This window comes from Cherax quadricarinatus, chromosome 6 (genome assembly GCF_038502225.1).
Source record: "Cherax quadricarinatus isolate ZL_2023a chromosome 6, ASM3850222v1, whole genome shotgun sequence".
Lineage (NCBI taxonomy): Eukaryota > Metazoa > Arthropoda > Malacostraca > Decapoda > Parastacidae > Cherax > Cherax quadricarinatus.
Window position 1 is genome coordinate 50,348,041 of NC_091297.1, and position 15,710 is coordinate 50,363,750.

Below are 15,710 nucleotides of genomic sequence, written 5' to 3' on the forward strand. Positions count from 1 at the left end.
CTGGTCCACACACCCCCTACCTTTCCTAAAGCCCCCTTGTTCATCTGCTATCCTATTCTCAGTCTTACTTTTAATTCTTTAAATAATAACTCTACCATACACTTTACCAGGTATACTCAACAGACTTATCCCCCTATAATTTTTGCACTCTCTTTTGTCCCCTTTGCCTTTATACAAAGGAACTATGCATGCTCTCTGCCAATCCCTAGGTACCTTACCCTCTTCCATACATTTATTAAATAATTGCACCAACCACTCCAAAACTATATATCTCCATCTGCTTTTAACATTTCTATCTTTATCCCATCAATCCCGGCTGCCTTACCCCCTTTCATTTTACCTACTGCCTCACGAACTTCCCCCACACTCACAACTGGCTCTTCCTCACTCCTACAAGATGTTATTCCTCCTCGCCCTATACACGAAATCACAGCTTCCCTATCTTCATCAACATTTAACAATTCCTCAAAATATTCCCTCCATCTTCCCAATACCTCTAACTCTCCATTTAATAACTCTCCTCTCCTATTTTTAACTGACAAATCCATTTGTTCTCTAGGCTTCCTTAACTTGTTAATCTCACTCCAAAACTTTTTCTTATTTTCAACAAAATTTCTTGATAACATCTCACCCACTCTCTCATTTGCTCTCTTTTTACATTGCTTCACCACTCTCTTAACCTCTCTCTTTTTCTCCATATACTCTTCCCTCCTTGCATCACTTCAACTTTGTAAAAACTTCTCATATGCTAACTTTTTCTCCCTTACTACTCTCTTTACATCATCATTCCACCAATCGCTCCTCTTCCCTCCTGCACCCACTTTCCTGTAACCGCAAACTTCTGCTGAACACTCTAACACTACATTTTTAAACCTACCCCATACCTCTTCGACCCCATTGCCTATGCTCTCATTAGCCCATCTATCCTCCAATAGCTGTTTATATCTTTCCCTAACTGCCTCCTCTTTTAGTTTATAAACCTTCACCTCTCTCTTCCCTGATGCTTCTATTCTCCTTGTATCCCATCTACCTTTTACTCTCAGTGTAGCTACAACTAGAAAGTGATCTGATATATCTGTGGCCCCTCTATAAACATGTACATCCTGAAGTCTACTCAACAGTCTTTTATCTACAAATACATAATCCAACAAACTACTGTCATTTTGCCCTACATCATATCTTGTATACTTATTTATCCTCTTTTTCTTAAAATATGTATTACCTATAACTAAACCCCTTTCTATACAAAGTTCAATCAAAGGGCTCCCATTATCATTTACACCTGGCACCCCAAACTTACCTACCACACCCTCTCTAAAAGTTTCTCCTACTTTAGCATTCAGGTCCCCTACCACAATTACTCTCTCACTTGGTTCAAAGGCTCCTATACATTCACTTAACATCTCCCAAAATCTCTCTCTCTCCTCTGCATTCCTCTGTTCTCCAGGTGCATACACGCTTATTATGACCCACTTCTCACATCCAACCTTTACTTTAATCCACATAATTCTTGCATTTACACATTCATATTGTCTTTTCTCCTTCCATAACTGATCCTTCAACATTACTGCTACCCCTTCCTTTGCTCTAACTCTCTCAGATACTCCAGATTTAATCCCATTTATTTCCCCCCACCAAAACTCCCCTACCCCCTTCAGCTTTGTTTCGCTTAGGGCCAGGACATCCAACTTCTTTTCATTCATAACATCAGCAATCATCTGTTTCTTGTCATCTGCACTACATCCACGCACATTCAAGCATCACAGTTTTATAAAGTTTTTCTTCCAGAAATACTGGACAAAATACACTGGATCAACTGTTCAGTTCAGTGCATACAGAATTACTCGTCACTGTTAGGATCACAAGAAAAAACTCCTCTCTATTCAGATCTATTGCCATTAGCAATCACCTGCTCTTCCCCACTGGTCTGATAAATCAAGGGTTTAACCCTTTGACTGTCGCGGCCGTATATATACGTCTTACGAGGTACCGTGTTTGACGTATATATACTCATAAATTCTAGCAGCTTCAAATCAAGCAGGAGAAAGCTGGTAGGCCCACATGTGAGAGAATGGGTCTGTGTGGTCAGTGTGCACCATATAAAAAAAATCCTGGAGCACGCAGTGCATAATGAGAAAAAAAAAACTCCGACCGTTTTTTTAATTAAAATGCCGACTTTGTGGTCTATTTTCGTATAGTATTTATGGTTGTATTCTCGTTTTCTTGGTCTCATTTGATAGAATGGAAAACATATTATAGAAATAGAGGTGATTTTGATTGATTTTACTATAAAAAGAACCTAGGGGAAATGTTTGATTTTTGCAGATGTTCAAGAGTAAACAAATGATGCCATTGTCCAATAAATGTCCAACTAGCCATTCTAATATGCAGTCATGAATGGGTTGATGCTATTTATACAATTATTACAGTATTGCAGTAGTCTGTATAATAGTAAGTCTCCTATTTTTTGTTTGAATAAAAATTCAAAATAGAAAGCAAGAGTAATATCAGAGAGGCCTGGAGACATGACTGATGAGCAAAGAAAATGTTATTTTAGAGCCAGGAATGTCTGCATTGATCATTCTGGACCTTATTTTGAAATTGTCATATTTTTTAGTTTTCGTGAAATTGGCCAAATTGCAAATTTCTGACCACATTATTAGGTAGTTGAAATCGGTAAATGGGCAGTTTCTTGTACTCAATCGATAGAAAAAATGGAGTTCTAAAGAAATAGCTATGAGTTTGGGTGACTGGAACAACAGAATTAGCCGAAAATAGGGCTCAAAGTGGGCGAAATCGCCGATTTGTAAACAGCGCCGAGGTCGCTAACTTCGCAAGAGCATAATTCCATCAGCTTTCCATCAAATTTCGTTTTTTATGGTGTCATTACAATCGGGAAAAAATTCTCTATCATTTCATAAGAAAAAATTATGTTTTTTTTTTTTAAATTTTGCGACACCAGGAGACACCTCAGGATTGGGGTTGCGACAGTCAAAGGGTTAACCCCTTGACTGTTGCAACCCCAAATCCTGAGGTGTCTCCTGGTGTCACAAAATTTCCGAAAAAAAATGATTTTTTCTTATGAAATGATAGAGAATCTTTTCCCGATTGTAATGACACCAAAAGAACAAAATTTGTTGGAAAAACTCATGGAATTATGCTCTCGCAAAGTTAGCGACCTCGGTGATATTTACAAATCTGAAATTTCACCCACTTTGAGCCCTATTTTCGGCTAATTCCATTGTTCCAGTCAACTAAACTCATAGCTATTTTTTTAGAACTCCATTTATTCTATCGATTGAGTACAAGAAACTGCCCATTTACCGATTTCAACTACCCAATAATGGGGTAAAAAATTTGCAATTTGGCCAATTTCACGCAAATTAAAAAATATGCCAATTTCAAAATAGGGCCCAGAATGAACAATGCAGAATTCCTGGCTCTAAAATACCATTTTCTTTGTTCATCAGTCACATCTCCAGGCCCCTCTGATACTACTCTTGCTTTCTATTTTGAATTTTTATTCAAACAAAAAAACAGAAGATTTACTGTTATGCAGACTACTGCAATATTGTAATAATTGTATAAATAATGTCAACCCATTCATATACCTATTTTCAAAGCAGGTGACAGGTCCTTAGCTTCGAACTATAGACCAATAAGCCTAACCTCCATAGTGGGAAAATTTATGGAATCAATAATTGCCGAGGCAGTTCATAGCCACCTTGAAAAGCATAAATTAATCAGCGAATCTCAGCATGGTTTTACAAAGGGGCGTTCCTGCCTTACGAATTTATTAACTTTTTTCACTAAGGTATTTGAATAGGTAGATCATGGTAATGAATATGATATTGTGTATATGGACTTCAGTAAGGCTTTTGACAGGGTCCCACGTCAGAGACTATTGAGGAAAATTAAGGCACATGGAATAGGAGGAGAAATTTTTTCCTGGATAGAGGCATGGTTGACAAATAGGCAGCAGAGAGTTTGCATAAATGGGGAGAAATCAGAGTGGGGAAGCGTCATGAGCGGTGTTCCACAGGGGTTAGTGTTGGGCCCCCTGCTGTTCACAATCTACATAAACGACATAGATGAGGGCATAAAGAGCGACATCAGCAAGTTTGCCGATGACACCAAAATAGGCCGTCGAATTCATTTTGACGAGAACATTAGAGCACTCCAGGAAGATTTGAGTAGACTGATGCAGTGGTTGGAGAGGTGGCAGATGCAGTTTAATATAGACAAATGCAAAGTTCTAAATGTTGGACAGGACAATAACCATGCCACATATAAACTAAATAATGTAGATCTTAATATTACGGATTGCGAAAAAGATTTAGGAGTTCTGGCTAGCAGTAATCTGAAACCAAGACAACAGTGCATAAGTGTTTGCAATAAAGCTAATAGAATCCTTGGCTTCATATCAAGAAGCATAAATAATAGGAGTCCTCAGGTTGTTCTTCAACTCTATACATCCTTGGTTAGGCCTCATTTAGATTATGCTGCACAGTTTTGGTCACCGTATAACAGAATGGATATAAATGATCTGGAAAATGTACAAAGGAGGATGGCAAAGTTGATCCCATGTATCAGAAACCTTCTCTATGAGGATAGACTAAGGGCCCTGAATCTGCACTCTCTAGAAAGACGTAGAATTAGGGGGGATATGATTGAGGTGTATAAATGGAAGACAGGAATAAATAAAGGGGATGTAAATAGTGTGCTGAAAATATCTAGCCTGGACAGGACTCGCAGCAATGGTTTTAAGTTTGAAAAATTCAGATTCAGGTAGGATATTGGAAAGTACTGGTTTGGTAATAGAGTTGTGGATGAGTGGAACAAACTCCCAAGTACAGTTATAGAGGCCAAAACGTTGTGTAGCTTTAAAAATAGGTTGGATAAATACATGAGTGGGTGTGGGTGGGTGTGAGTTGGACCCGATTAGCTTGTGCTACCAGGTCAGTTGCCGTGTTCCTCCCTTAAGTCAATGTGACCTGACCTGACTAGGTTGGGTGCATTGGCTTAAGCCGGTAGGAGACTTGGACCTGCCTCGCATGGGCCAGTAAGCCTGCTGCAGTGTTCCTTCGTTCTTATGTTCTTATGTTCTTATATTAGAATGGCAAGCTAGACATTTATTAAACAAAGACATCATTTGTTTACTTTTGAACATTGGCAAAAATCAAACAATTCCCCTATATTGAGCTCCATTTCAAGGTTCTTTTCATAGTAAAACCAATCAAAATCACCTCTATTTCTATAATATGTTTTCCATTCTATCAAATGAGACCAAGAAAACGAGAATACAACCATAAATACTATACGAAAATAGACTACAAGGTCGGCATTTTAATCCAAAAAAACGGTCGGATTTTTTTTTCTCATTATGCACTACATGCTGCAGGATTTTTTTTATATGCTGCACACTGACCACACAGACCCATTCTCTCACATGTGGGCCTACCAGCTTTCTCCTGCTTGATCTGAAGCTGCTAGAATTTATGAGTATATATACATCAAACACGATGGCTCATAAGACGTATATTTTTTTTTTTTTTTTATTATCACACCGGCCGATTCCCACCAAGGCAGGGTGGCCCGAAAAAGAAAAACTTTCACCATCATTCATTCCATCACTGTCTTGCCAGAAGGGTGCTTTACACTACAGTTTTTAAACTGCAACATTAACACCCCTCCTTCAGAGTGCAGGCACTGTACTTCCCATCTCCAGGACTCAAGTCCGGCCTGCCGGTTTCCCTGAATCCCTTCATAAATGTTACTTTGCTCACACTCCAACAGCACGTCAAGTATTAAAAACCATTTGTCTCCATTCACTCCTATCAAACACGCTCACGCATGCCTGCTGGAAGTCCAAGCCCCTCGCACACAAAACCTCCTTTACCCCCTCCCTCCAACCCTTCCTAGGCCGACCCCTACCCCGCCTTCCTTCCACTACAGACTGATACACTCTTGAAGTCATTCTGTTTCGCTCCATTCTCTCTACATGTCCGAACCACCTCAACAACCCTTCCTCAGCCCTCTGGACAACAGTTTTGGTAATCCCGCACCTCCTCCTAACTTCCAAACTACGAATTCTCTGCATTATATTCACACCACACATTGCCCTCAGACATGACATCTCCACTGCCTCCAGCCTTCTCCTCGCTGCAACATTCATCACCCACGCTTCACACCCATATAAGAGCGTTGGTAAAACTATACTCTCATACATTCCCCTCTTTGCCTCCAAGGACAAAGTTCTTTGTCTCCACAGACTCCTAAGTGCACCACTCACTCTTTTTCCCTCATCAATTTTATGATTCACCTCATCTTTCATAGACCCATCCGCTGACACGTCCACTCCCAAATATCTGAATACGTTCACCTCCTCCATACTCTCTCCCTCCAATCTGATATTCAATCTTTCATCACCTAATCTTTTTGTTATCCTCATAACCTTACTCTTTCCTGTATTCACCTTTAATTTTCTTCTTTTGCACACCCTACCAAATTCATCCACCAATCTCTGCAACTTCTCTTCAGAATCTCCCAAGAGCACAGTATATATACAACCAAAACAGTCAAAGGGTTAACCCATTAACTTTCCAAACACAGATCATGTTCTCCTCGCTAGCGCTCTGAATATTTTGAAAAAATAAAAAAATAAATGAGGTCATTTTTCTGTATGTAGTACGATAAAAAAATTTTTAGGGTCAGTACTTAATGAGATATAAGGTCGTAAAGTTGGCTCTTGACATTCACCTGATGGCAACATGGAGCACTGCCGCTTGCAGAAATATTGCAATATTTTTTTTTTCCGATTGTTTTTTAATTTTCTCAGTTTTTATGGTATGACAATTATGTATTATAGTAGATCTTTTGATTTCATAGCCAATTGTTTAGACACAAGTAAATGTATGAAATTATTAATCATACTGTCACAAACACACATGTACACACTGATAGGTGATTTTGTACACCTAGCTGAATCATATTCTTTTTTTTTTAACACGTCAGTCATTTCCAACCAAGGCATGGTGACCCAAAAAGAAAGAAAACACTTTCACCATCACTCATACTGTACATAATCACTGTCTTTGCAGAGGCACTCAGATACGACAGTTTAGATGTCCGTTCAAACTGCCAATATCCCAAACTCCCTCCTTTAAAGTGCATGCACTATACTTCCCATTTCCAGGACTCAAGTCTGGCTAACTGGTTTCCCTGAATCCCTTCACAAAATATATTTTCCTGCTCACACCCCAACAGCTCGTCAGGTCCCAAAAACCATTCGTCTCCATTCACTCCTAACACACTCATGCACGCTTGCTGGAAGTCCAAGCCCCTTGCCTACAAAACCTCCTTTACCCCCTCCCTCCAACTTTTCGAGGACAACCCCTACCCCGCCTTCCTTCCCCCTACAGATTTATATGTTCTCCAGGTCATTCTAATTTGTTCCATTCTTTTTAAATGATCAAACCACCTCAACAACCCCTCTTCAACCCTCTCGCTAATTTAGTAACTCCACACCACTTCCTAATTTCCACACGCGAATTCTCTGCCTAAAATTTACACCAAACATTGCCCTTAAACAAAACATCTCCACTGCCTCCATCTGCCTAGTGCTGCAGCATTTACAACTCATGCTTCACACCCATATAAGAGTGTTGGTATTACTATACTCTCGTACATTCCCTTCTTTATCTCTAAGGATAAATTTTTTTCTCTCCACAGATACCTCAATGTACCACTCATCTTTTTCCTTTCATCAGTTCTATGGTTAACCTCATCCTTCATAAACCCATCCACTGACAAGTCAACTCCCGAATATCTGAAAACATTCACTTCTTCCATACACCGTCCCTCCAACGTGATATCCAATTTCTTTTTATCTAAATCACTTGATACCTTCATCACCTTACTCTTATCTATGTTTACTTTCATCTTTCTACTTTTACACACCTTTGAAAATTCATCCACTAACCTTCGCAAGTTGTCTTTAGAACTCACAAAAGCACAGTATCATCAGCAAAAAGTAACTGTCAACTCCCATTTTGTATTTGATTCCCCATAATTTAATCCTACCCCTCTCCCCAACACCCTAGCATTACTTCTTTTACAACTCAATCTATAAATATGTTAAACAAACATGGTGACATTACACATCCCTGTCTAAGACTTACTTTTAATGGGAAGTAGTCTCCCTCTCTCCTATACACTTTAACCTGAACCTCATTATCCTCATAAAAACTCTTTACAGCATTTAGTAACTTACTACCTATGCTATACACTTGCAACATCTGTCACATTGCTCCCTTATCCACCCTATCATATGCCTTTTCTAAATTCATAAATGCAATGAAAGCTTCCCTACCTTTATCTAAATGATGATCACATAAATGCTTCAATTTAAGCATTTAATCTACACATCCCCTACCCATTCTATAGCATCCTTGTTCATCTGCAATCCTGCTCTCTGTCTTACCTCTAATTCTTTCAATAATAACCCTACCATACACTTTACTTTGTATACTCAGTAAACTAATTCCCCTATAATTTTTAATCTCTTTTGTCCCCCTTTCCTTTATCTACAAACATATACATGTCCCAGTTATGTGTCTAGAACTCCAGGATTGTATGATACTCTATGAAGCATGGATTTATACAAAGTGCCACTCCACATTGCTGACACACGAATCATATGTCCTTTCGCTGTTGGGGTCATTTTGTGGTGTTAGCACACACAACACTTCTTTTTTCGGGTATACGGTATCTGCATCAGGTAGTGACAGTGACGAGGATTTGATCTGGCACTTCCCCCACTGGTTGTGGTTGGGGGACAGGTCACTGTTGAGGGGTAGGAAAAGATGTGGTACTATACATTTTAACTATCTGCTTTATGACACTCAGGGTGAATTCTGCATAATGAAGCCATTTTCCAGTCTTTATTTCATACACATTGAAGGCACTGAGCATTGCAATGTCTACAAGGTGAAAAACACTTTCATGTACCATTTGCAACTCCTATGCACATAGTCAATGAACCCTATCATCATGTCACACTTGTCAACTAGTCGACGACAGCAGCTGGCTTTACAATGTGTTCATTGGTGTCCTTGTTCACTCTGTGGATGGTTGACAGCAATGTCACATTCCATCTGTCATGCCACATCAGTGCCATGATGTCAATGGCATGAAATGCTTGCACTGCACCTTCAACACTGCCTCCACTGAACCTTGGCATATGTTTTCTAGTTCTTTTCACTATTCCACATACATTGGTACTGTTCACATGTAGGAAATCAGCAAGCACAGGGCTTGTATACCACTTGTCTGTGTACAATGTATGACCCTTACCAAGGTATGGGGCCATCATCTTACAAACAACATCACCGGAAATGCCCAACATCAGGCTGTCACCATCGAGTGTGTTTCTCCCGGTTTAGGCAATGACATCCAATACAACACCACTCTCAGAGTCACATAACAAAAAGTTTAATACCAAAAGTTTGCCCGGTACATACTGTTTGAATGACAGTTGTCCCTTGAACAGAATCATGGACTCATCGACAACAGCGTTCTTGAAGGAATAAAAGTAGGCATTGAATTTCTGCTTCATATGCATAAACACTTCCCAGATTTTGTATAGGTTATTTATGTTGGGCCTATTCCTATCTGAGAAGTGCAATATACGTAGCAACAGAGTGAATCTGTTGGAGGGAAGGAGGTCACGGAAGACAGGAGTACTGACGAAGTAGTTTGTGGACCAGTACCGTGCTATATTGTGCTTATACATATGAGGCATAAGCATGATAGTGCCAAGGAATAAATACATTTCAGTCATAGTTGTATCTTTCCAATTGCACAGCATGATGATTCTGCAACCTCTGTGTTGTCCATTATATAGCAGTAGTAATTGTTCATCTGGGTGACAATCAAGTCACCCAAAGTATACGCTAAAAAACTCGTCTAACGATATTCGTTCTCGAGTACCAATTAATATCATTAGGTGAGGGTCCACTGTAATTGGAAATACATAGCCTACCTCTGTAGATTCATTCATGATGGGACATTCTGGGAGGATGCCACTTTCATTGGCATTAAAATCAAAAGGATGAGGCATGAATGTACTTTCTGTCCAGTTCCACTCATGGTCAGATGGTGCAGAGTGGACCTGTGGTATGGGGTATGGGGGAGCAGGAGGAGGGACGGAAGTGGAGGCAGCACTTGGTTGAGGGGGTGCCGGGTTGTCCTTTGTCTGCCTGTCCACTATGCCATGTGGCCCAGGCACCATGCCACCCACCACCGCCACCTCCTCCTCCTCCTCCATCCCCGCATATTCTCCTTCATGATCAGCATCACTGTCAGCGGACGGGGTTTTTGATCATGACCTCCCACGACCCTTGAGGACTGCATATGGCACACTGCCTGAACGTAGACGATGACACCTAAAAGTACATTTCACTGGGGAATAATATACATCACTGTCACCCGAAGAATCCTCTATGAGCATAAAATCAATCACATTGTCTCTTATATCACTTTCACTATCATCACCAAAACTGCAAGAAAATGATAATTTCCGCTTGCGGCGGCGGCGGCAGCGGCAGCAGCAGCAGCAGCAGCAGCAGTAGTAGTAGTTGTTTTTTTTATGGATTTACAAAAGGCATATGACAGAGTGGATAAGGGAGCAATGTGACAAGTAAACAGAATATGTCGTAACTAAATGCTGAAAAGAGTTTTTATGAGGATAGTGAGGCTCAGGTTAGGGTGTGTAGAAGTAAAAGTAGGTCTTAGACAGGGATGTGTAATGTCACCATGGTAGTTTAACATATTTATAGCTGGGGAGAGAGGTGGTATTAAATTATGGAGAAAAATACAAAATGGGAGTTAACACAGTTACTTTTTACTGATGATATTGTGCTTAAAATACTCTCCCAGTATAGGATTTTAACAGAAACAGTGTATCATGCCATGACTTAACCATTCCCATTACTAAATTTACAAACTGTAATACTGTTATCCTAGGTAGTAGGTTGGTAGACAGCAACCACCCAGGGAGGTACTACCGTCCTGCCAAGTGAGTGTACAACGAAAACCTGTAATTGTTTTACATGATGGTAGGATTGCTGGTGTCCTTTTTTCTGTCTCATAAACATGCAAGATTTCAGGTACGTCTTGCTACTTCTACTTGCCCTTAGGTCACACTACACATACATGTACAAGCATATATATACACACCCATCTGGGTTTTCTTCTATTTTCTTTCTAGTTCTTGTTCTTGTTTATTTCCTCTTATCTCCATGGGGAAGTGGAATAGAATTCTTCCTCCGTAAGCCATGCGTGTTGTAAGAGGCGACTAAAATGCCAGGAGCAAGGGACTAGTAACCCCTTCTCCCGTATAAATTACTAAATTTAAAAAAGAAACTTTCGTTTTTCTTTTTGGGCCACTCTGCTTTGGTGGGATACGGCCGGTTTGTTGAAAAAAAAAAAAAATATGTGTGTGTGTGTGTGTGTGTGTGTGTGTGTGTGTGTGTGTGTGTGTTTGTTTGTTTTTGCCGAATAGGCAGAACTTGCGATCATGGCTTAAATAGCAACGCTCATCTTGCCATATAGGACAAGTGAAAATTTGTGTATGCAATAATTTCGCCAAAATCATTCTGAACCTAACGAAAAAAATATATTTCATTGTGTTTGTTTATTACTAAATTATTGTAAACGTATTTAAAATATATTTAGTTGGGTTAGGCTAAAATAAATTACACTTGTTATAATAAGGTTAGGTAAGTTTTCTAAGATTCTTTTGGTCCAAAATTATAAATTTTTACATTAACATTGATGAAAAAAATGTATCTTTAACCCTTTCAGGGTCCGTCCCGTAGATCTACGGCTTTACAGTGAGTGTCCAAACCGTAGATCTACCCCATGAGCTCAGCTCTCACTGATAAACTGTGAGTGGTACATTTGGGCCTAGATATGAGAGAATACATCTATGTGGTATGTGTGCACCACATAAAACAGATCCTGCAACACACTGTGTATAATGAGAGAAAAAAACTGAAATCATGATTTTTCGATTAAAACAGCAACTTTGCAGTGTTTTTTCGCATGTTTTTTATAGTTGTATTTGCGATTTCTTGGTCTCATTTGATAGAATGGAAGACATATTACAGAAATAGAGATGATTTTGATTGGTTTTAGCACTGGAAATGGCTTGAAACTGAGCTCAAAGTAGCGGAAATGTTAAATTTTTGCCGATATTCAAGAGTAAACAAACGACCTCACACGTCTAATACACGTCAGCTGGTGGGTCTAATATACATTCACAAATATGGTGATGATATTTATACAATTATTACAGTATTGCATAACAGTAAATCTTCTATTTTTTGGTGTGAATAAAAATTCATTATGTGAATAAAAAATCAAAATGGAATTTATTTGTAAAGCCTCAAAATATAACTAATGAACAGAGGAAATGTTAGTTTAGTGCCAGGAATGCCTACATTTTTTATTCTGGACCCTATTTTGAAATTGGAATATTTTGAACTTTGTGTTAAATTGGCCAAATTAACAATTTCCGATCACTTTATTTTGTAGTTGAAACAGTTGACTTGGCGATTTCTTGTGCTCAGTCGATAGAATAGAAGTAATACTAGTGAAATAGCTAAGAATTTGGTTGATTGGAATAATGTAATTGGCCTAAAATGGGAGTCAAAGTCAGCAAAATCGCCGATTCGTAAATATCGCTGACACATCAAAATTCGCGAGAGCATAATTTCGTCAATTTTCCACCAAATTTCGTACTTTTTGTTTTATTACCTTCACAAAAAGATTCTCTACGATTTCATAAGAAAAAATAACAAATTTTTTTTTTTTAAATTCTTGGACACTGGTGCGTGACTCCAGATTTGGGCCTTGGACCCTGAAAGGGTTAAACATATAAGAGAAATATAAGAGAAAATTTCAGAAAGGACTTAATTTTTAATGAGTTCTTGCTAACTGACCAGTTTTACATATTCGGCACGACATATATATATACAGTGGACCCCCGCATAACGATTACCTCCGAACGCGACCAATTATGTAAGTGTATTTATTGTAATAAAGTTGGTAGAATTACCGACAATATGTAAAGTGCAACTAATTGTCACATTAGTTGCACTTGTGTCCTTTTACTTTACAAAGTGTATTTATGTAAGTGCGTTTGTACGTGTATGTTTGGGGGTCTGAAATGGACTAATCTACTTCACAATATTCCTTATGTTAACAAATTCGGTCAGTACTGGCACCTGAACATACTTCTGGAGTGAAAAAATATCGTTAACCGGGGGTCCACTGTATATATATATACACATATACAGGAGGGCCCCACTTATACGGCAGGTTAGGTTCCAGGCTACCGCCGTAAAGCGGAAATCGCCGTAAAGTGGAACACCCTTTTTTTCCACTTATAAATGCATACAAACACTAGATAACAAGTTTACACTAACATATATTAAGTTAGCAATAGAACCAGGCATCAAAAAACAATAAAAAGGTACAATACACACATAGTGCACTCATTACTTACCTTAAAATATTTATAGTCTTAATCTAGGGTGAGACAAGTAGTATTTATTGTAAGAAATCAAGTGTGGTATGTATTGTAATAGCCAGGCCACCCCACCCACACATACTATTCTATGATATTTAAGCATCCCAGAGCGATAAAATGTATATACAGTTCACTCATTACTTACCTTAAAATATTTGTAGTCTTAATGTAGGGTCAGGAGTAAGTAAATGAGATAAAACGAATAAATGAGAGAGAGAAAGAATGAGTACATGAGAGGGGGCAGGCGCAGTTATGTAAACAAACCAGGGGAAGGTAAGTTTTGTAAACAAACGAAATGTACACGTCTGGTTTGTGTACAAGTTACATTGTGTACAGGTTGTCTCTACATTGATACGGTAGAATTAATAAAGAAGAACACTCCCATTCTCATGTAACATCATTTTGAGAAGAAATGAAGCTCTGAGTGAAGGCAATGGAAATAAGTCACACTGACTTTTTTGGGTTATCCTAGGTTCTCTACACGTATGTTGTTATGTATGATAATCTATGTAACTGTATTTGTGTATACCTGAATAAACTTACTTACATACATACGAAAGGAATAATTTTCTACAGTTACCCCCAGTAACACATTTACTCTTATGTTAGATTAGAGAAAATGTTATTCTTGCCGTCACTTGTACAAGTTATGTGGCTCCCACATCTTATATTTATGTTTATTTATTCTATTGTGGGGTGTATTTATCATCTTTTTATGTTATGTATCGTGTTTATTATATAATTTTGAAAAAAATATCATGGATGGATTAATGAAAATGTGTATATTACCGTAATATACGACATTTAATGAGACTCGGTATTGTTATTATCACCACTTGTGCAAGTCGTCTGCTACGACATCTCACATTTGTTTATTTATTCTACTGTGGGGTGTATTTATCTTATTTATATGTTATGCATCGTGTTTATTATATAATTTTGAAAAAAATATCATGGATGGATTAATGAAAATGTGTATATTACCGTAATATACGACATTTAATGAGACTCAGTATTGTTATTATCACCACTTGTGCAAGTCGTCTGCTACGACATCTCACATTTGTTTATTTATTCTACTGTGGGGTGTATTTATCTTATTTATATGTTATGCATCGTGTTTATTATATAATTTTGAAAAAAATATCATGGATGGATTAATGAAAATGTGTATATTACCGTAATATACGACATTTAATGAGACTCAGTATTGTTATTATCACCACTTGTGCAAGTCGTCTGCTCACATCTCACATTTGTTTATTTATTCTACTGTGGGGTGTATTTATCTTATTTATATGTTATGCATCGTGTTTATTATATAATTTTGAAAAAAATATCATGGATGGATTAATGAAAATGTGTATATTAACGTAATATACGACATTTAAATGACTCGATGTATGTAAGTTTATTTAGGTACAGGTATACATAAGTATAATTATCAGAGTATATATAAAATATGAAATAACTTTTAAAAACATTTGAAATTTTGGAGTTTCCAGACAAAATGGAGAGACTTAGTGCTTACTGAGCTCATGGAGAATGTAAACAAACAGGGTGGGGCACGGTGACCGTATTAGAAAGTCAGGTGGGGGGAGCCGTATAGTGAGTTTTGGTCATAATTTGAAATGTCCGTATTAGCGGAACGCCGTAAAGCGGAACGCCGTAAAGCGGGGCCCTCCTGTATATATATACATATATATATATGTATATATATATATATATATATATATATATATACATATATATATATACAGTGGACCCCCGGTTAACGATATTTTTTCACTCCAGAAGTATGTTCAGGTGCCAGTACTGACCGAATTTGTTCCCATAAGAAATATTGTGAAGTAGATTAGTCCATTTCAGACTGCCAAACATACACGTACAAACGCACTTACATAAATACACTTACATAATTGGTCACATTTGGAGGTAATCGTTATGCGGGGTTTTCTGTAAATTTTAAATTTGAATTCATTATTACCCTTAATAATTAAAACATCTAGAAAAGGCAATGAGTTATTTTCTTCAAACTCAACAGTAAAGTTTATAGAATGGGCTAAGCTATTTAATTTTCCAAGAAAATGGTGTATATCTACATTTTTGGGCATAA

At 38.0% G+C, this 15,710-nt stretch overlaps 1 protein-coding gene across 1 annotated transcript in view; it reads right to left on the reverse strand.

Annotated features, from left to right (window-relative positions):
• Wdr33 (WD repeat domain 33) overlaps window positions 1-15,710 on the reverse strand; it is a 162,561-nt gene that overhangs the window by 15,172 nt on the left and 131,679 nt on the right. The window lies entirely within an intron of this gene.